Raw genomic sequence first — 23,614 nt, forward strand, 5'->3', positions numbered from 1 at the left:
CGGAAAGTTGGGGTGTGAAGAGAATGACAGATCTGTAATATGGTGGTGAAAGAAGGCCGCATTCCAGTGGATTGGGAACTGAGTACCCTCATCCCTCTATACAAGGGGAAAGGTGAGCCTCTTGACTGTGGCTCGTATCGAGCGATAAAGTTATTGGAGCATGGAATTAAGGTATTGGAAAGGGTGTTGGAGAAGAGGATAAGGAAGAAAGTGAAGATCGACGAAATGTAGTTTGGATTTATGCCAGGAAGAGGAACGACAGACGTGCTTTTTATTGTAAGGCAGTTGCAGGAGCAGTAGGTCACGTGGTACAGACACCATCTTGGAAAAACCTAAACATGTTGCACCTCCATATCTCCAAAACTGCTCCATGGGGAAAAAATTAAATGTGGCTCATTGTAAAGAACTCAGCATGAGGAATAAGTGTTGCTAACGATGAAGTCATTGGTGCCATAATTATGATGTCATAATTCGACAGGGACAATGCTTAGTCTGATCAGTTTGAAATTTATTGAGCATGATCTATGCAACAATTATATTAGAGAATATAAATTTATGATATAATCGCTCAAGTGGTCTGGAAGCCATATTAGATCAAAGAAAAAAACCCTTCAAAAACAGAAGAGTTGGCTTGCACCAAGTTGACTGCGCAGAGTAAGTATTCTATGAATTCCATCCATTAATCACAAATGAATCAGTCAATTACATCCAATGATGATGGCGTAGTAATAATAATAATACGAACACGGAGCCTGGTAGGATGGCCTCGAGCTATGCACACTCTCCTCCAAGCTGTCTAGCCTGAGTTTGAATCCTGACCCAGCTATAAAATGTCATGATCTTACGGTCTTGAGTTTGAGCTCCTGTCATGCTGTTAAATAACACCAGGTGGGTTGACTCAGGTTGTCACCCTTCCAAGGCCTGCATAATGATTATCAGCTTACAGGAGCTCAAATGGGGGATGGGAGGTGTTGCATCAGCGGCTCAGCCGTGCTTCCAGCAATGATGCAATCAGTAGCCACAGGCTGCATACGAAATAATAATAATCATGATAAACACGAGTGGGCTGAGCCTCAAAACTTCCTTCCTAACCTCAAACCGATATTCACACTGAATTCCTCAGACATCCTTGAAACAACCAAAATTCTTCCCTTCTTTCCCTTTTACATCCCTTCCACCAACCCAACTTCTGCTTCTGGCACTCCCATACATCTCAGTGTCACCATAACTATCTCTCTTGGGACAGTGTCGTAGGCCTTCTTCAGGTCCCCCCCCCCCCTCACTCCCCTGTTCAGCAGATCCTTAAAATAGCTTCCCCACACACATGTCCATTTTATCCTCATCCAGGTCAAGAGCCAATTTATAGATAATCTTTTTCCAACTTCTTGTCCACACGTCCACACACACACACACACGTCCCCACACACACGTCCCCACAGTTTGTGTGTGTATATATATATTTATATATATATATATATATATATATATATATATATATACTATACACACACACAGACTTGGCATTTAATATGGAATATTTTTTTTGTGGGGGTGAACTTACTTTTCAAGATGTCTTAGAACCAAAATTTCATTGGAATTATGTTGAAATTATTCTGCATTTTGTTAATGTGACCTTTAAAAGAAACAAAAACCACATTTCACATTTCGAAACAAATAAATTGATCCTTGAAAGTGATGTGAACCGATATCGAACTCAATTCACAGACAGTACTGTGTTAAACTTCTGTACGTTTTCCAGAAGTATCTCTTTATTTTGCACATTAGCCAAATTTTTTTTAACAAAAACAAAAGTTAAATTACGACTGGGATAACGGACAGTAAAATTACAGTTCAGTACTTCGTGTAACCCCCACGAGCATTCAGGAGAGCACGTACACGTTGAAGCATGCTGTTCACGAGATTTGCCAAGGTTTGGACAGGAATCGCTTGCCATGCAGTTACAATAGCCTGCTGCAATTCACGCACAGAGGTCGGCTGCTGGTCCAAGTAGTCGATTTGACGCGTTAATTCTGCCCACAAGTTCTCTATCTGATTCATATCCGGGGACATACCAGGCCACTCCATATGCTCTACACCACGGTCAGCAAGAAAGTGTTGGATCATGCGAGCACGATGAGGCCATGCATTGTCATCTTGGAAGACAAAGTTTCCTCGAAAGGCTGCACGAGCAAATGGAAGCAATGTTTCTTCCAGAATGGCCCTGTAGTTGAACTGGTTCAGGTTTCCATTCAGAACAACCAGGTCAGTTTTGCCCCCTTCATGAAAAGCAGCCCAAACGGTCACCCCACCACCTCCAGCTTGGACTCTTGGCACTATACAATCTTTGTTGTCGGCTTCATGCACTTGTCTGCGCACTCGGACGCGGCCATCTTGGCGATAGACCAGAAATCTAGACTCGTCACTAAAGATCACGTGATTCCAGTGTCCTGGCTGCCATTGACGGTGCTCTCTGGCCCACTGCAAACGGCGCTGGCGGTGTTGTCTGGTCAGGCGTGGCTTTCGCAGTGGACGCCTGGCACGATAGCCTGCTTGAACCAGTCGTTGGTTGACTAGCCTTCTGGATACAGGCACATTTGTCAGATGCTGCCACTCAGCCCTAAGCCGATTAGCTGACTTGGTATGGCCATTGCGGACTAACCGGTGCAGCTGGCGATCATCCCTCCTTGTGGTTCTGCGGGGACGTCCTGGCCTCGGTATTGGAGTAGGGACACCCCTTTGAGCATTTCGTTTCAGGATCTTTGACACCTGACCTTGAGTGATGCCATACTGCCGAGCAACAGCACGCTGTTTCATGCCGTAATTTTGTAAAGCCACCACTCCAAGACAAACAGCATTGTCGAGTTGACGGACCATCTCCAGAGGAAGCGGCAATAACTTTTGGAGACGTGCAGCAGTTGTTTTCCACTAATACAGAATGCAACAACCCTTGTATACCCGACTGTGAAGCCAATCATCAAATGCACCTGTCCGTACATTTTGCCACGCCACCTGTGATGTAATCCTGTTGTTGACTTCTTGCTGCGACAGACAATCAGTGACATGATTCTTTTGACAAATAAATCACCAAAGTGTAAAAGAAACTCACCAGATTGATATACTGAGTTAAGAAAGTAAATCCAAGTCAAGAAAAAAATTATATTCCATATTAAATGCCAAGTCTGTATATATATATATATATATTGTTGTGGTTTTGAGATCCCCTCACTTTGTAAATACTTGTAAATAAAATATTCCATCATTTAACAGGTCAAAGGTCGCACCCATAGTTAGTCCACAGCAACACGTAGGACACCATAGGACTTTGAGTTATTTCCTTAGTATGTGTTTCAGATAAGGCTGTGTTCCCAATAATTGAATCTGCGTTGCATTAATTAAATAAGATAGGCCCAATTCACTTCTTGGCCAGCCGCTCTCTCCGAGCTACGCCAGTATGCGCCCCTACAGTCGGGGCTTGTCCCTCCCAATTCTATTACGCGCCTCTGCTTGACCAGCAGCGTTTGCTGCCTCGCTCCAAACGCCATTGAACACGCGGTCTAAGGCCGAGGAAAAAGGGGGGCGGGACACGGGAACGAGGCGTGGCCCTGTCAACTCGCCATCAAGGGCGGAGCCGGTGAACCCTCGCCAACCAACCAGGGCTGAGGTGAGCTCGCTGGAGGCGTGGTTTTTCCCAGAGCGTGGATTAATCTTGAAGCGCGTAATATAAGCGCCAGCGCGAGCCTTTTTACGCGAGTGAACTCGGAGTCGACTCGGGGCTGAAACGGACTGCGCCATGGACTCGCTGGGAAACGCGCACTGCGCAAGGACTGCGCCGGGGATTGCATTGCACAAACTGCCTGTGATACGGACATTGATTGATCGGGAGAGAGAGAGCGTTTGGCACGCTATACGTACGCAGCATTCCAGCACCTCACATATGTAAGATCCGGTCGCGCACCAACGACACGCGAAGCTGCCTGCCTTTCTTCGCCCGCGGACCCGGAGCCTGGACGGAGTCGACCTGCCTGGACCAATCTGCCTGGACCTTCCTCCCCTACCACTACAATCCCGTGTGAGTCTGTCTGTTTGTCCGGGGTTGTAAGTAAGACTGTATAGATAAGATTGCCCTGTGTCCTTTTGCTCTTCTTCTTCTTGTATATTACTTTCGTTTCCTCTTCTTTTGGTTTTGTACATAATTAATAAACCTTTCTTTGTTCTTCCCTTACTCTGGTTTCCTCTTATTCGATCGCCTCCGTCCTTTCTTTCAATTGAGTACCTGTGGCACGATTTGGAAACCGCTCAGGATCGGGTTTAGTCATTTGTTAACGGCTCGGATCGCGGATTGCTAACCACTCGGCAATATTCCATCTTATCCGTGGATCGAGCGGGAGTTATTTCCCTGCTCGCGGTCGGGGTTAGTACGTAGGTATTTGGGACTTCATTGACCAATCACCCGAGCTGATTCCGACCGGGAGGAGCGTCATAATTTCCAGGATTGGGGGACGGCCAGCTTAAAAGACAAGGGGATTAACCCTTGATAAGGGGAGCGCCGACCCCCGAATCCGCAACAATATATATATATATAAATAAATAAATAAATATATATATATGATTATAATATATTATAAGAGGCGAAGGTGATTCTGTCTGTCTGTCTGTCTGGGGGTGTGGCTTACTCCGTTTACAGAGTAGCTCCACCCATTCTTGGAGAGGCTTCATGTAAACAAATATCCACCATATTATTAACTCGAATAGCTTTGAGGCCTGTTTAGTTAGGCCCGTGCTGTCTTTCTCTCTCACACAGGTTTATTTCAACTCTAATTCGATATATCATTTCATTTTTAACAGTCGCTAACATAGTTTTAGACTCGGTTGAAAAAAACCGGTAAGAGAATTCCAGGAAAGTTTCCGTTTATAGAACGAAATGATTTCTCAAAGGCCTGTAAAATAAAGCCCATTCATTGAGTCACCCTCACGATTTTATCTCGAATTCACAATCTGATTTAATTTTTATCGATGGTTTTAGACTTGGTGTCAGAAATAATTGAGAACATCCACGCACACACGGGAAAATGCAGAGATATATTTTTTTAAATCGTGCCACAATGATACACGACAATACACCGCCGAAAATAACAGATGGGGGAAATGTCGACATATATTAAAAATTCGCTTTTTCTTTTCCGTTAAGATATACATGTATTACTTTTAGTTTTGATGACAGTCGTCACAAAAACGACATATATTTCTTCGTTCTTATTTCATTCACGCACCAACGGGACTTCCGGGTTCGGTTGCGAGAGGACGCTGGCGTTGCATATTCGCCGCTTCTCCGACTGGATGGATGTACAGGGTCTGCTTCTACCTTTCTGACCTGACATCTCACACCTGTCCTGCCTTTTCACACCCGCACGTGCCGCGTGTTCTCCGGCTGGATAACGGAATCTGCTTTTGATGGTACGGAATACGGAATTCGAAAGGCCCGCTCCCGTTGATTGTGGCCGTGGCCTTGTTTGCCGGTGGCCTTGTGGCCTTGTTTGCCGCTGTGGTCTTGATTAGCGGCTGCAGTCGTTTGCCGCTGCGTTTGCCGCTGCGTTTGCCGCTTTGCCTCCTCGACCTTGGCCTCGTACTCGTCCCTTCGCTCCTGCCTGGCATGGCTCTGAAGTACTCCGCCGCAAGGCTTCTTCTGCTCAATACCCGCTCCACCCCATCATGCATCTCTGCCATCAAATCAAATGGACTCCTCCGACGACCCAGGTACATTCACCGTGGCTCCGGTCGCAAGTTTGTTTATTTGCAATCAGGTCACTCCATCCCCGTCCTCTGGTCGGCTCAGCGCACTCTCACTCTTCGTCCCAGCGCACCTGGTCACAGCAACCCACACGATCGCACCTCTTGCCTACGAACCCTGGCTAAATCACCTGAATTCATCCCTGCTGTTCAAAACAACATCAAGCTCACCCTGTTCAACACCCGGTCCCTCAACAATAAATGCCTCATCCTGAACGAATACATCCTGGATAACAAACTGGACTTTCTCTGTCTCACCGAAACCTGGCAACAACCTCTGGACTACTACACACTCAACCTCACCACACCCAATGGATATTCCTACGTCAATAAACCACGCTCGGAGGGCCGAGGTGGTGGAATTGCCGTTATCCACCGTCAAGACATCAAGACCAACCTCATCTCCATCTCATCTGCTCCATCATTTGAACACCTGGCTTTAAAACTCTCTGGTCACACGCAGTCAGTCATGGCTGTCGTCTACCGCCCTCCCAAACCACACCCATCATTCCTGTCTGACTTCTCCTACTTTCTGACCCAGCTATGTTCCCTCTCCCCCTCAATCCTCCTCCTTGGTGATTTCAATATCCACATGGACTCCACTGACTCCACAATAACCACTGACTTCACTGATTTACTCACCTGCTTTAACCTCACTCAACATGTCGACTTTCCTACCCATATCCGTGGTCACATTTTGGACCTTGTCTGCTCCACTGGATTAAATTTGCACCATCTCTATGGCTCCGACCTCACCCTCTCTGACCACTTAGCCATCACTCTGACCATCAACATCCCCGCCCCAACACCAAGGCATTATCGCACAATCAACTTCCGTAAGCTAAACGCTCTTTCACCTACCTCATTCTCATCCACCCTCTCTGAAAAAATGTCCACTTCTCCCTTCATTGACCTCCACACCCCTTCCGACCTCACTGACTACTACAACCACACTCTCTCCTCCTGCCTTGACCAGCTTGCGCCTGTAAAAACCAAAACAGTTTCTTTCACCCATTCTGCTCCCTGGTTTACCCCTGAACTCCACCTGATGAAAACTCGTGCTCGCCAACTTGAAAGACTCCGCAATAAAACGGGTCTCACAGTTCACTCCCAAGCCTACAAGGACCACATACAACACTACAAAGATGCCCTCTCCCGCGCCCGCTCTGCCTACTACTCTCAAATTATCCACTCTGGCTCCGGAAACCCAAAAGCACTCTTCTCGACAATAAACAAACTCCTCCGCCCCCTGAACACCACCACCCAGTCATTCACAGTAGACAACTGCATCTCCTTCCTCTCTTTCTTCCAACGCAAAATTGACAACATCTACAACAGCTTGACCACCGCCGCACCCGCTCCCCCTCCAACCACCTGCCCCCCCTTGTCCTGCCATCCCCTGTCTCGGTTCTCCCCAATCTCTCCTACTGACCTCTCTGAACTCCTCATAGGAATGAAAACTGCCACCTGCACTCTTGACCCCATCCCCTCCAGCTTTGTCAAAGCCTCCCTCCCTGCTCTCTCTCCACTTATCATTGCAACAATAAACTCCTCCCTGTCTACAGGCATCGTCCCACCTTCCCTCAAAATTGCTGCTGTTACCCCCATTCTAAAAAAACCTGGTCTAAACCCTGACACCCTAAACAACTTCAGACCCATCTCCAACCTACCCTTTCTGTCAAAAGTTTTGGAACGCGCTGTAGCCACTCAACTCAAACATCATCTCTCTGCCAATAACTTGTATGAAACATTCCAATCCGGATTCCGCTCCAACCACAGTACTGAAACTGCTCTCCTCAAAATCACCAACGACCTTCTCCTCTCCTCTGACGCTGGCAACCTCAACATTCTCGTCCTCCTCGACCTCAGCGCTGCCTTTGACACCATCGATCACACTATCCTCCTCACCCGACTTGAATCCACCTTTAACGTCACCGGCACTGCCCTCTCTTGGATTAAATCATACCTCTCTGACAGATGCCAGTTCATCTCCATCAATAACTGCAAATCCCCCACTGCTCCCCTCCCCCAAGGTGTCCCCCAAGGTTCAGTTCTTGGCCCCCTCCTCTTCATCCTTTACCTGTCCCCGCTCGGTCACTTAATCCGCCGTCATGGTCTCCAATTCCACTGCTTCGCCGATGACATCCAGCTTTTCATCTCCACCAAGTCCGTCTCCACCGACACCCACTCTATCCTGACAAACTGCATCACTGAAATAAAATCCTGGCTTCAAATCAACTTCCTCAAGCTTAACTGTGATAAATCTGAAATAATCATCATTGGCCCAAAAACGCTCACAAAATCCACCCATAACTTTGCCCTCAACATCGACGGTATCCCAGTATCCACCTCCCCTCACATCCGGAATCTTGGCGTCATCTTTGACCAAACCCTTTCCTTCGACAAATACACTAAACAGATCACAAAGTCAGCCTTCTTTCACCTGAAAAACATTGCCCGTCTCCGCTCATCCCTCTCCTCCACGGCTGCAGAAACCCTCATCCACGCCTTCATCACCTCCCGTCTGGACTACTGCAATAGCCTCCTCTATGGTTCACCCTCAAAAATCACCAATAAACTCCAATACATTCAGAACTCCGCTGCCCGTCTACTCACTCATTCCCGGACCCGTGACCACATCACCCCCGTCCTTTACAAGCTTCACTGGCTCCCCATCCCCCAGAGAATCCAGTACAAAATCCTCCTCTTGACATACAAAGCCCTCCATAACCTGGCCCCATCCTACCTGGCTGACCTCCTCTCCAGACACACTCCCACCCGCAACCTCCGCTCTGCTGGTACCAACCTCCTGACCCCCTCCATCCGGACCAAATTCAGATCCTGGGGGGACAGGGCCTTCTCCATCGCTGCTCCCACCCTCTGGAACTCACTACCTCACACCATCAGAGACTCCTCCTCACTCACCACATTCAAAACATCACTAAAGACCCACCTGTTCAACGCTGCATTCAACATTCAACCCACAGCATTTAACCCCTGACTATCTCTTCTCCTTCTCCCTCCTTTTGCTTTAAATATTTCCCTATTGATTCTTGTCTTGTCTTTTTGATTCTTGTCTTATATATATGCCGTATATCGCTGCTGTTTGTTTTCTTGATTCTTGTCTTTTTGCAATTGTTGTTTTCATGTATTGTTATGCATTATGTTTTCCACTCTGTCAAAGCGCCTTTGGGCTTCTGGAAAAGCGCTATACAAAATAAATGAATTATGAATTATTATTCAACATTATTATCCGGAAGTAAAAACTAAAATATGTTTCAGGAAATTACCGAGAGATATTCCTTCGTTTTTTTTATTAGTTATGTGCGCATACACTTTAAATAGGTTTATTTGAAATGTTAAATTTTCACAATTTAATTTACTTGCCATTTGATGATTACGAGACACTTCCTCTTGAGGATCGTGACAATTCATGCGTTGCGGGGAAACTTCCATTTCCAAAATGAACGAGACGGGAGAGAAGCGAGGAGCGAGGAGTTGGAGAGTGAGGAGCGAGGAGTTGGAGAGCGAGGAGCGAGGGGTTGAAGAGCGAGGAGCGAGGGGCTGGAGAGCGAGGGGTTGGAGAGCGAGGAGCGAGGGGTTGGAGAGCGAGGAGCGAGGGGTTGGAGAGGAGCGAGGGGTTGGAGAGGAGCAAGGGGTTGGAGAGGAGCGAGGAGTTGGAGAGGAGCGAGGGGTTGGAGAGGAGCAGGGGTTGGAGAGGAGCGGGGGTTGGAGATGAGCTAGGGGTTGGAGAGCGAGGAGCTAGGTGTTGGAGAGCGAGGCGCAAGGGGTTGGAGAGCGAGGAGCGAGGAGTTGTAGAGCGAGGAGTGAGGGGTTGGAGAGCGAGGAGCTAGGGGTTGGAGAGCGAGGAGTTGGAGAGCGAGGAGTGAGGGGTTGGAGAGCGAGGAGCTAGGGGTTGGAGAGCGAGGAGCTAGGGGTTGGAGAGCGAAGAGCTAGGGGTTGGAGAGCGAAGAGTGAGGGTTGGAGAGCGAGGAGCTAGGGGTTGGAGAGCGAGGAGCCAGGGGTTGGAGAGCGAGGATCTAGTGGTTGGAGAGTGAGGGGCGAGGGGTTGGAGAGTGAGGAGCTAGGGGTTCGGAGAGTGAGGAGCTAGGGGTTGGAGAGTGAGGAGCTAGGGGTTGGAGAGTGAGGAGCGATGGGTTGGAGAGCGAGGCGCTAGGGGTTGGAGAGCGAGGAGCGAGGGGTTGGAGAGCGAGGAGCTAGGGGTTGGAGAGCGAGGAGCGAGAGGTTGGAGAGCGAGGCGCGAGGGGTTGGAGAGCGAGGAGCTAGGTGTTGGAGAGTGAGGAGCAAGGAGTTGGAGAGTGTGGGCCGATTGGAGCGGAGAGTGAGCAGCAAGGAGATGAAGAGAGAGGAGCGATTGGAGCGAAGAGTGAGGAGCGATTGGAGAGGAGAATGAGGAGCGATTGGAGAGGAGAGTGAGGAGCGATTGGAGAGGAGAGTGAGGAGCGATTGGAGGGGAGTGTGAGGATTTGGAGAGGAGTGTGAGGGATTGGAGAGGAGTGTGAGGGATTGGAGAGGAGTGTGAGGGATTGGAGAGGAGTGTGAGGAATTGGAGAGGAGTGTGAGGGATTGGAGAGGAGTGTGAGGAAGTATTGGAGAGGAGTGTGAGGAGGAGTGGGATTGGAGAGGTGTGAGGGTGGAGAGAGGCGAGTGTCAGATGGAGAGGAGTGAGGGGTCACATATTATGTGAAATAAAACAAATTGTGTTCATTACACCATTTCTGGATCTATTGAATTACCAGGAACCATTTTTTAAAATTTGATGTGCAGCATCTAAATCAAGATGTCCAAATGTCACACACGTCCATGCCGGTGGGATTCCCATGGGTGACCCCACTAGACTGCAGCAAGAAAAAGAACGAGACGGGAGAACAAGACCCTCGACGAACGTGATCACAGACTCGCACAGGATGCTGCTGCAACAACGATGAGGAGGGTTGGTGAGGAGTGAGGGGTTGGAGAGGAGTTAGGGGTTGGAGAGTGAGGGCCTAGGGGTTGGAGAGTGAGGAGCTAGGGGTTGGGGAGTGAGGAGCTAGGGGTTGGGGAGTGAGGAGCTAGGGGTTGGAGAGGAGCGAGAAATTGGAGAGGAGCGAGGGGTTGGAGAGCGAGGAGTGAGGTGTTGGAGAGCGAGGAGTGAGGTGTTGGAGAGCGAGGAGTTGGAGAGTGAGGAGCTTGGGTTTGGAGAGTGAGGAGCTTGGGTTTGGAGAGTGAGGAGCTGGGGGTTGGAGAGTGAGGAGCTCGGGGTTCGAGAGTGAGGCGCTAGGGGTTGGAGAGGAGTGAGAAATTGGAGAGGAGCGAGAGGTTGGAGAGCGATGAGCAAGGGGTTGGAGAGTGAGGAGCGAGGGGTTGAAGAGCGAGGAGCTAGGGGTTGGAGAGCGAGGAGCTAGGGGTTGGAGAGTGAGGAGCTGGGGGTTGGAGAGTGAGGAGCTGGGGGTTGGAGAGTGAGGAGCGAGGGGTTCGAGAGTGAGGCGCTAGGGTTTGGAGAGGAGTGAGAAATTGGAGAGGAGCGAGAGGTTGGAGAGCGATGAGCAAGGGGTTGGAGAGTGAGGAGCGAGGGGTTGAAGAGCGAGGAGCTAGGGGTTGGAGAGCGAGGAGCTAGGGGTGGGAGAGCGAGGAGCTTGGGATTGAAGAGTGAGGAGTTGAAGAGCGAGGAGCTCGGGGTTGGAGAGTGAGGAGCGAGGGGTTGGAGAGCGAGGAGCTAGGGGTTGGAGAGTGAGGAGCTCGGGGTTGGAGAGTGAGGAGCTTGGGGTTGGAGAGCGAGGCGCTTGGTGTTGGAGAGTGAGGAGCAAGGAGTTGGAGAGTGAGGGCCGATTGGAGCGGAGAGTGAGGAGAGATTGGAGAGGAGAGTGAGGAGCGATTGGAGGAGAGTGTGAGGGATTGGAGAGGAGTGTGAGGGATTGGAGAGGAGTGTGAGGGATTGGAGAGGCATGTGAGGCAGTATTGGAGAGGAGTGTGAGGAGGTATTGGAGGGGAGTGTGAAGAGGAGTGGGATTGGAGAGGCGTGAGGGTGGGGAGAGGAGAGTGTCAGGTGGAGAGGAGTGAGGGATCACATATTATGTGAAATAAATAAATTGTGTTCATTACACCATTTCTGGATCTGATGAATTGCCAGTAACCATTTTGTAAAAATTTAATGTGCAGCATCTAAATCAAGATGTCCAAATGTCACACATGTCCATGCCTGTGGGATTCCCATGGGTGACCCCACTAGACTGCAGCAAGAAAAAGAACGAGATGGGACAACGAGACCCTCGACGAACGTGATCACAGAATCGCACAGGATGCTGCTGCAACAACGATGAGGGTTGGAGAGGAGCTAGGGGTTGGAGAGGAGTTAGGGGTTGGAGAGTGAGGAGCTAGGGGTTGGAGAGTGAGGAGCTAGGGGTTGGAGAGTGAGGAGCTAGGGGTTCGAGAGTGAAGAGCTAGGGGTTGCAGAGGAGCGAGAAATTGGAGAGGAGCGAGGGGTTGGAGAGCGAGGAGCAGGGAGTTGGAGAGTGAGGGGTGAGGGGTTGGAGAGAGAGGGGCGAGGAGTTGGAGAGTGAGGAGCGAGGGGTTGGAGAGTGAGGAGCGAGGGGTTGGAGAGCGAGAAGTGAGGGGTTGGAGAGCGAGAAGTGAGGGGTTGGAAAGCGAGGAGCGAGGGGTTGAAGAGCGAGAAGCTAGTGGATGGAGAGCGAGGAGCTCAGGGTTGGAGAGCGAGGAGCTAGGGGTGGGAGAGCGAGGAGCTCGGGGTTGGAGAGCGAGGCGTGAGGGGTTTGAGAGCGAGCAGTGAGGGGTTGGAGAGCGAGGAGCTAGGGGTTGGAGAGTGAGGAGCAAGGAGTTGGAGAGTGAGGGCCGATTGGAGCGGAGAGTGAGGAGAGATTGGAGAGGAGAGTGAGGGCCGATTGGAGCGGAGAGTGAGGAGCGATTGGAGGGGAGTGTGAGGAATTGGAGAGGAGTGTGAGGGATTGGAGAGGAGTGTGAGGAAGTATTGGAGAGGAGTGCGAGGAGGTATTGGAGGGGAGTGTGAGGAGGAGTGGGATTGGAGAGGCATGAGGGTGGAGAGAGGAGAGTGTCAGGTGGAGAGGAGTGAGGGGTCACATATTATGTGAAATAAATTAATTGTGTTCAGTACACCATTTCTGGATCTGATGAATTGCCAGTAACCATTTTGTAAAATTTGATGTGCAGCATCTAAATCAAGATGTCCAAATGTCACACACGTCCATGCCCGTGGGATTCCCACGGGTGACCCCACTAGTATATATTGTTACAGACACGACTTTGATGTTAAAGTGGGCCGAGCGGAATGGCCGTCGTGTCCGCACAAATTACCCGACTATACTCGACGTTGACGAAGTCGCGCGATGCTGGCTCAATACGAAAAAGAAGACACCCGGCTGGATTACAATAACACAATACGACACCAGGGGTTCAGTTCTCAAGACCTCCGGAGGAGGTTATATTAAGGCGGAAGGTTAGATTACAACTACAAGAGGGACAGCATAGAAAGACAAGCACTTAGACACAATCTTATATTATTCCCAACAGACGACAGATAAACGGGACAAAGCTGACTCACACGGGGATTGATGGAAAGGACAGGCGGGTAGCGATGGCTCCAGGTGCACCTGGGCTCAAAGGTCAGAATCGACTCGGTCCGGTCCAGAGATGCGGGGAGGTCGCAGCGCTCGGATGGCGTCTTGTCTGCTCAAGCTGGGGGCGCATCTGGCTCAGCGCTCGCAGGTGGCTTTCCTTCTCCAAGCTGGGTGCGCATCTGACGTCACATCCGGCGCTGGGCCGCGTATATCCGGCGGGGAGTGACACGCCCTCGGCTCGTTAGCTCCGCCTCGTGGAATCGGCACGTTGCTTCTCATTGGGTGCGTGCGGGGGGGGGTTTACCAGGCTCCGCCCTTGACGAGGAGCTGACAAGGAGCCCCTTCGTGGTAACCCCGTGGAGCGCATGGTCTATGGCGCTAATCGAGCCGGTGTGAGGACGCATCCTCCCCCGCTCCGCCGCCATCTCCTCTGTTGTTGTTGTAATTGTTGGGGAAGAAGATGGAAGGAGGTATGGGAAAGGTCCTAAACTCACTACTGATGCCATATAATCACATTCTGGTGCAACGAAGAATCATAATTAATGGAGACGAGGCCTTAACTGACATAGAATAAGAATAACTAGGAAGATGTCCGAAAGTTGTCTACGTGTGGTGCGGTGGACCTGGGCACGACATTTAATGGGGGAATAAGGGGAAGGTCGGCTCTACTGATTGTTATTTACATGCAATGGGACTAGGGAATGGGGGATCGGGGAAAGTTGGGGAGTATTGGAGAAAATAGGGGAATATTTACAAGCGGATATGGAGGCCAAATTCCATATTCGCAACATTGCACCCTTCTCTACCCTCGGGGCGTCCCGACCCGATAAATTTTTACCTACTTTAGTGTGGCACGCAATGTAGTTCCCTCTACTATTAACTCTACCCTGAGTGCGACAGTTTTACAGATATTCACAAATGAGTAAATATGTCCCCCTGCGACGTTGCACCCTTCTCCTCACAGAAACACACCCACAGGATAACCGAATCCGGAAAGAATTCTCAAACTAAACATACAGCCGGTAGGGAGCATTATTTACAAGACTACGCTGCTATTTACACTACGATCCAGGACCTGTTTTTGGAGGAACACATGCAGATGTTATGCATAGAGAGAGCGCGCTTGCCAGCATCGATACACCAACCCACGAGTGCTCTGTGGCCGACGGCCTTTAATAACGTGCAGAGCACCCTTTCCCGAGCATCAAAAGCACCACCCCACCACCAATCGGTGCAGTCACCATTGTTCATTGGAATAAAAATAAATTCGACAACCCCTAACCCTGCAGGTGTCTCTTGCTCTTCTTGTGGTGCACTTGGTGGTGTTAACTATTAGTGGTTCACCTGTATGGCATAGGTGCCACGTTGATCCATAGGTCCATCCCCGGGTGGTGCTTGGCCGCAAACGAACTGCGGTCCATTGTGGGTGGCCACAAACATTGCGGTCCATATGGTGTATCGATCCCGGCAGCAAACAGCGAAAGTGCAGGCCCACAACTGCGCAGCCAGCACCTCTCTCTCCTCTCTCTCTACCCCAAAGCCAGATCCTCGGAGGTGGGAGACAAAAGAAGAAACAAGTGAGTAAGGTGGTAAGGGCGCAAAAGTGCACGCAATGTAAGGTGATGCACACTGGGGGCACATGGGAACCAGGTGAGACAGGTACGTTCCTATCGTACGCCCCCCCCCCCCCCACCAGGTAACCTACATGGCCCCTCCCTTACCCCTTACTGTATCCACACAACACAACACTACCCATAAACATCTACTTTACAAATCAACAAACATCCCTACTGTCTTCCCCGTTCCTCCCATAAACCAAATTCGTCTTCTCTCCCTCCTAACCAATCAAATTTGCCATTTTCAACTCTCATCAAAATTTGCCATTACCAATTCATCATCAGTCCCTCCTAGGGAGGGAGAGATGGAATCACCCCAATGTCTCATCCACGTCGTGATGCGTCTCACAAATCCTCACAGCAATCTCATTTCCTGCACAAAACAAAGAAAACACAGGTGTGGAGTCATCATCATCACCACAGGCAAGTGGCTGCGTATGGTGCGACAGGTTCATCAATCCTAACTATCTCCTAAATGACTTTAACAACTTTACACTACCCGGGGTCTTTCTCCGGCCAAACCATTGGCCCTCTTACACTATGGGTTCTAAAACCAATTCCCATTGGCCAAACTGTGGTGCTCTTCAATTTGGGGTCTCACTCCCCCGATTCATCTCCCGGTGCCCTCATACAATTTCTGGGCTGCGACGTGTACCTCTCCCAGTGGGTCTACCCACCTGCACACCTCCACCACTGCAGTTGCCTCCGAGCTTACCTGCTCCTTACCCTAACCTAACTACCAGGGGAAGGCCCTCTGGCTCTCTCCCCACTCCGTGCCCTCTCTGGCACTGGGCTGCCCGATCCACACCCGGGATCCTCAGGCACCCACTCACAACTACCGGCTCCCAGAGCCCACCTGCGGCCTCACCTGGCCGACATCCTCACAGTGGTGGAGTGCCCAACCAACTACACACACTAACAGGCTACACGCCCAGCCATTTCCACAACACTAATGCACCCATTCACAACACCATTCTGCAACCGCACCACAAATGCCAATATCCAATCACAATTTACCTGTACCCTCTACCTAACACTTACACTACCCGCCCCGGGTATCCGTGATGGGGGTCCACTCTTCCCCCATCCACACCTTCGCACCATGCACACCACTCCGTACCACTTACTCCAACTTTCTCCACACACCTGTACTTGCACACCTGTGCTCTCACACCTGGTGCCACCGGCACCCTTCTCTCCCCAAGCGCATTCGCGCTGATCCACAACACTCACTACTCATACACTGCTCCACACACCTGTCCCGTTGCACACCTGTGCAATCACACCTGTTCAATTCTCACAAACACGGCATCATCTCAGCTAACTACTCCCTTCTGAAACTTGCGCTTCCCAGTCGTCCCTTTAAACTATTGCGCTCCCTCGTCATTATCATCCACACTAATCTACCTGCGTCCCCACTACAGGTATCAGTCACTAACTAAACTTAACGTTACCTAATGTCAATCTCTTCTAGATCCCTACAATATAACCTAACCCACCCGGGCTAGTTTTCACTGCCATACACCCCATAAGCTATTGCTCCTTTGCCCCCCCATGGGAAGGATGGTGGATTTGCCATCCCACCACATCGGGGGTCTCTCACTACCAATTTTGCACATCAAATTTCAACAAATCAAAAATTTGCCAATCATCTGCCAATCACTGTACCATTACCAATCATCACTCTGCCAATCCTTTGCCAATCATCAAATTTCGCCTTTTTCTAATTTTGGGTCCAAAACACTAACCTCATCACCCAGTCTACTCACTAATACCTCTCGGTGCGCCAATCCCTGTCCAAAGCCCGGCTTCGTAAAGCCAAGCAATGGATGCTGGTTGTTTTGTGCCAGCGGCTGGATGCGTCCGGCACTCGGTGCAGGGACGGGGGCTTACCCGTGCCGAGATCCCACACACCACCTCGGCGTGGAGCCATCCAATGCCCCGATCTAGACCTGCCGGCACGTCTCAACAAAACGTGGTCGCCATAACGACCCTTCCTATCGGGCTGCCAGCTCCGCCTAGTGGAGCCTGGACGCGGCCGTTCAAAGCGAGGCCCGGCACGCACCGAGGGCCTGCTTCGGCTAAAAGTCGCTCTAACCTCTAACCCGTGTAACGTCGATGCTTCACCTGGACGCTTACACCCCGCAGCCCGTTCCTTGCTCACACATCCAGCTGTGCCCATGCTCCTCGTACCCTTCCTTACACACCCAGGTACACCCATTCCACTCACAGCCTTGGTCACACACCTGACCACCGAACACTTTGGCACACATCCGTTGGTAGCACACCACACCAACACACCTCTTCGCGCCCCCTCCTCTGTCACCTCCTCTGTGACAATCACAGGTGTGCCCTCATTCACACACCCAACCACGTGCCTCACCACCAACTCCAGCGTGCATTCCCACTCACGCTCTACCATTCCAGGTGTGCATCCTTCCATCCCAGGTGTACATCCTCTCTCACCTGTCACAACTAACTCACGCTCCATGTCACTCTCACTACTTTCACCTCCATTCCTGACAGCGCACTCACCCTTACTCTTGACAGCGCACTCTTTCCCCATGCACCTGTCCGTTACACACCTTTCTCGCGCACACTCTCCCGTTACACCCTCTGTAACACTCACCACACCGCGCTTCCATGTGCCCCCTCGCACATGCGCTACGACCGACTCACTCTTGCCAGCACACTCACTCCTTGGCACGCACTTTTTCCTCACACACCCCAGAGTCGGACTTTCTCGCACACCTCCTCTTTCGCACACCAGACCTGTCGCACACTTCACCAACGGCCTCTCACGAACACCCGGGTCCATCTCGACCCCCAAGCTTCTTAAATCCCCTGGCGCATCATACGCACGACCATATTGGTCACCACTTACACCGGGTCCTCTTCCTCTTCGCTTCTCCTCCATCACCTGCGAATCCCTCATTCGGTTAATGAGCACATCATCACGATCCAAACACAGACTTTGGACCAATTCTTTTATCTCCTCTTTTATTTCTTTCTTATCCCCTCTCCGTCGCTTCTTAATTTCGCTCATCCCTTCTTCCACTTCTTCTAGTTTCTGCTTCACCTCTTTCATTCCCCGGTACGTCTCCTCAAGCTCGTCCTCCAAGGCTACCTTGACCGTTTCCAGGTGCGTCCTCACCTGCCGGTCCTTCGTCTCCATTACCTCTATCACCTCGTCCAACCTCGTTGTCAGTCCCTCACGTACCGTCTGACACTGCCTCTTTGTCGCTATCAAGTCGTTTTTTATGTCGTTTTGTGTCGCTTTTAACCCTCCTAATACCGCAGTGTTCCTTTGAACCTGCTCCACTAACTCCGTTTGTCCCACCGTCAGCTGCTCCACCTCCTGCGTCAGGTCCTCTATGCCCCCTTGTAACTTTACAGTCCCCTTTCTCACCTCCTTCTCCATGTGCTCCTTACAGTGCCTCACCTCCTCGCGCACTCCTCCGACCTCCTCACTCACTCCTCTTCTGATCTCCTCTCCCATCACTTGCATCTCCTGCCCAGATGCCACCCTCATCTGCTCCATTTCCTCCCTGTGAGCATCCAGTTTGGTTTCTACCCCCATTCTGACCCCCTCTATCTGCTGCTCCATTTGTTTAACTTCCCTTTCCGCTTGGTCCCTCATGTCCCTCAATTTGCCTTCCATACTGTTTTCTAACCCCTCTAACCCATTTTTCACTCCCTCTATTTGATTCTCTTGAGCGGCCATTCTGTTTTCTACCCCCGTTAACCCAGTTTTCACTCCCTCTATCTGATTCTCCTGGGCAGCCATTCTATTTTCTACCCCCTCTAACCCATTTCTCACCTCTTTTATCCCATTGTCTAACCCCTCAAAATTTTTGTCTAACTTCTCAATTTTCTTGTCTAACTCCTCAAAATTATTGTCTAACTTCTCACCGGTACCCCTCATTTGGCCCTCTAATCGCCCACTATCAACCCTCATTTGGCCCTCCATCCTATCCATTTTTGCATTCAGTTGGGTCAAGAATAATCTGAGGTCAAACCCGGTTTGCCCAGCGTCCCCAGCCGCCACCGCAGGCTCGCCCTCCGCGGCGCCGCTATTTTGGGACCCTTCAACCACGTGAGCGAGCGCGCCATTTTGCGCGCCCGCTACTTCGTGCGTGACGGCGCTATTTTGCGAACCTGCCGCCCTCACTGCTTCGCTCTCCTCATGTCCCTCAATTTGGTCCTGGACCGACCCTGCTTCACTCTCCCCTACCGGACCCCAGCCGTCTTGATCCGCCATAGCGCGACTTGCAAAATTCGAGTTTCGTAAAACAAATCCAATTTTTTTTTTTTTTTGTTATAATTTCGTCGAGCGCATTACGCGCTCCGAATCGATTTTCCCTCCCAAAATTTGGGCCTAATAAATTTAGTCCCGGGTTCGAATTCCACTCCTCGACACCAATTGTTACAGTACTAACACAATTGGTGTCCAAAATTTGGGCTAAATAAATTTAGTCCCAGGTTCGAATCCAACTCCTGACAACCAATTGTTACAGACACGACTTTGATGTTAAAGTGGGCCGAGCGGAATGGCCGTCGTGTCCGCACAAATTACCCGACTATACTCGACGTTGACGAAGTCGCGCGATGCTGGCTCAATACGAAAAAGAAGACACCCGGCTGGATTACAATAACACAATACGACACCAGGGGTTCAGTTCTCAAGACCTCCGGAGGAGGTTATATTAAGGCGGAAGGTTAGATTACAACTACAAGAGGGACAGCATAGAAAGACAAGCACTTAGACACAATCTTATATTATTCCCAACAGACGACAGATAAACGGGACAAAGCTGACTCACACGGGGATTGATGGAAAGGACAGGCGGGTAGCGATGGCTCCAGGTGCACCTGGGCTCAAAGGTCAGAATCGACTCGGTCCGGTCCAGAGATGCGGGGAGGTCGCAGCGCTCGGATGGCGTCTTGTCTGCTCAAGCTGGGGGCGCATCTGGCTCAGCGCTCGCAGGTGGCTTTCCTTCTCCAAGCTGGGTGCGCATCTGACGTCACATCCGGCGCTGGGCCGCGTATATCCGGCGGGGAGTGACACGCCCTCGGCTCGTTAGCTCCGCCTCGTGGAATCGGCACGTTGCTTCTCATTGGGTGCGTGCGGGGGGGGGTTTACCAGGCTCCGCCCTTGACGAGGAGCTGACAAGGAGCCCCTTCGTGGTAACCCCGTGGAGCGCATGGTCTATGGCGCTAATCGAGCCGGTGTGAGGACGCATCCTCCCCCGCTCCGCCGCCATCTCCTCTGTTGTTGTTGTAATTGTTGGGGAAGAAGATGGAAGGAGGTATGGGAAAGGTCCTAAACTCACTACTGATGCCATATAATCACATTCTGGTGCAACGAAGAGTCATAATTAATGGAGACGAGGCCTTAACTGACATAGAATAAGAATAACTAGGAAGATGTCCGAAAGTTGTCTACGTGTGGTGCGGTGGACCTGGGCACGACATTTAATGGGGGAATAAGGGGAAGGTCGGCTCTACTGATTGTTATTTACATGCAATGGGACTAGGGAATGGGGGATCGGGGAAAGTTGGGGAGTATTGGAGAAAATAGGGGAATATTTACAAGCGGATATGGAGGCCAAATTCCATATTCGCAACAATATATACACACACAGATTGAACTGCCTAACTTGACGAGGAGGCAAGGCACAGATTGAGTCTCACCCCAGTAATTGCTGCACAACCTGTTAGCAACAAGTGTCACCTGCCACGAAAACACATTGTCTATGCTCTGCTCATCAACAATTAGGAGGTTTGCAGTCAGGAACATTAAATCTAACGAAAGCACACTAACCCTATGACATGACACTGACGTCATGCACCTAAATTATACCAAGACATCACCTCCAAACTCGGAGGCATCCGCGTGGTACTCGTCTTTGCAGACTGAGAATAAAGCTCTGTGGTCACAAATAGACAAAGGCAGAGATGTCGATGTAGATTTCGCCTTTATTATGGGCTCATCAGCAATGATATATATATACAGGGCCGGCGCCAGACTATTTTGCGCCCTAGGCAACATTGTAGAGCGTATGTAAGTTTTTATAGCTTTGAGAAACTACGTTCACCACTTGCCACTGATATGATACTGGAAGTGTGAGAAGGATCCTTAAAGCAACGGAAACATTAGGCACATTATCCAGGAGTTTTTGTTGTCGTATGAAGAGAAATACTTCTTGTGGCAGCATAGACTTTGGAAGTCTTCGAGCTATTGCTACAAGTTCAGTAATGCGCCCCTCTGATGTCTGCACCCTAGGCGGCTGCCTAGTTGGCCTAATGGTAGCGCCGGCCCTGTGTGTGTGTGTATGTGTATGTGTATGTGTATGTGTATGTGTGTATATATTATATATACACAAAGAATTAAGTTAAGCACCCCTACACAACGAATTAAGGTAAGCACCCCCTAATATATATTCTTTGTGTATATGTATACATTGGCATATATTCTAAGGTATGTGAGATCAAATAATGATTGGTATGACATTAGCAATTATCCATTGATGAAATTGAGTGATCAAAGTGAAAAAAAGTGATTGGTTGAGTCAGTGATCCGATCACGTGGGTCCTACACACGTTATTGACGCAAAGATCGCTAGAGGTCTTCTCAGAACAATGACTGTACGTTAGAAAACATAAACGTCATCCACACTGTCCGTGATGGACCTATAGCTCCATACTTAAATTGAGGTGAAAATATGCCTAAAATTCCCAAAAAAATTTTCACCTTAAATTATTCAGAATATAAATATTGAAAACGGCAATGATTGTTATGTTTTTATGTGACCATAATATCACTTCTCCAGAAAAATATAGCAATATCATGGGTATATTAACACTGTTTTGACGACAACAAACTTGTAATGTGCGAGGTTGTAAAAAAACGGGGGGAGGTGCTTAACTTAATTCTTTGTTGTGTATATATAGTATATATATTATATATATCTATAATATATATATATATATATATATTATATATATATATATATCTATACAGATTATATATATATATTATATACTAGATATATATATATGTAATATATAGTATATATATATATTATATATATAATATATATATATTATATATAATATATAATAAGTATATATATATATAATATATAATATTATACTATATATTAATATATATATATATAATATATATAATATTATTATAATATAATATAATATATATATATATATTATATATATATAATATATATATATATATATAGTATAATATATATATAATCATAATAATATATATATATATATAGTATATATATATATATATATATATATATTATGATATATATATATATATATAATTATATAATCTATCTATATGAATTGCACTAATACTCTGTGTGTATGTTTGTTTGTACGTTTGTTTGTTTTGTTTGTATGTCTGTGACCTGCTGTTTCTCGACAAACTTACCGGTCCGATAATACTTGAAACTTGCCAGGTATATTGCTGGGGACCCGAGGATGTGCCTTTTCAAGGTTTCATATTAATCGGACAATTACTTACCGAGCTATGTCCAAAAAACGATTCAACCAATCAGAGAGCAGCGAGCTATCGCGTGTGCCGAACGTGGCGGACACACTCTGCCTCGGATGGCACATTTGAGAGCGTATTCATTTATTTCACGTTTGCAAACTATGTTGCCGTATAAACTATGTTTTAAAAACTAATAAAAAACTAATTTGCGATTCATCGTAACTGCGATATACGACCTATCCGGACACAGTGAGGACTGCACTTTCCGGCAATCCAATCACAGAACGCGTTATTGCGTAGGCGTGGCCGATGTGAGAGCGAGCTGATGCTGAGCCCAGCGCGTGCGCCATTACGGTACGTAATTTCGAATTTCTTCCGGAGAAAATAATAATTTTCTCGATTTCTTATGCGCATTATTTTCTCCACAATTCAGTTCAGAGCGAAAGGGGCGGAAGGCGAAGAGAGCGTTGTTTTTTTTTGTTTTACGGGCGTACGGCGACGGGCGGGGTAGAGCGTACGGGTAGCGTTTGTTTTTTTTTTTTTTGGGCACATTTGAGAGCGTATTCATTTATTTCACGTTGGCAAACTATGTTGCCGCTATGTTGCCGAGTAAAACTATGTTTTAAAACTAGATTAAAACTAATTTTGCGATTCTTTTCGCTTTCCTGCGCATTTGTGCACACGCTATGGCGATTTCTTTACCAAACTCCGCTAGCCGTTAGCTTTGGACCAAACCATTTCATGTAAAATAGAGGGGGGGGATTGTCACCCGTACTCGCAAAGCCGTTAGCTTTGGACCAAACACATTGCATGTAAATAGAGGGGGGGAGGGGATATACTTTTAGATATATATATAGTACGGGCATGCCCTAAGTATATATAATATATATACTATATATATATATATATATAATATATATATATAATAATATATATAATATATATATATAATATAGTATAATATATATATATATATAATATATATATATATATAATATATATATATATATATATACTATATAAGATATTATATATATATATATAATTATATATATTATATCTATATATATTAGAGAGACATTGCATTAAATTTC

This window comes from Myxine glutinosa, chromosome 14 (assembly GCF_964187855.1).
Source record: "Myxine glutinosa chromosome 14, kmMyxGlut1.1, whole genome shotgun sequence".
NCBI lineage: Eukaryota > Metazoa > Chordata > Myxini > Myxiniformes > Myxinidae > Myxine > Myxine glutinosa.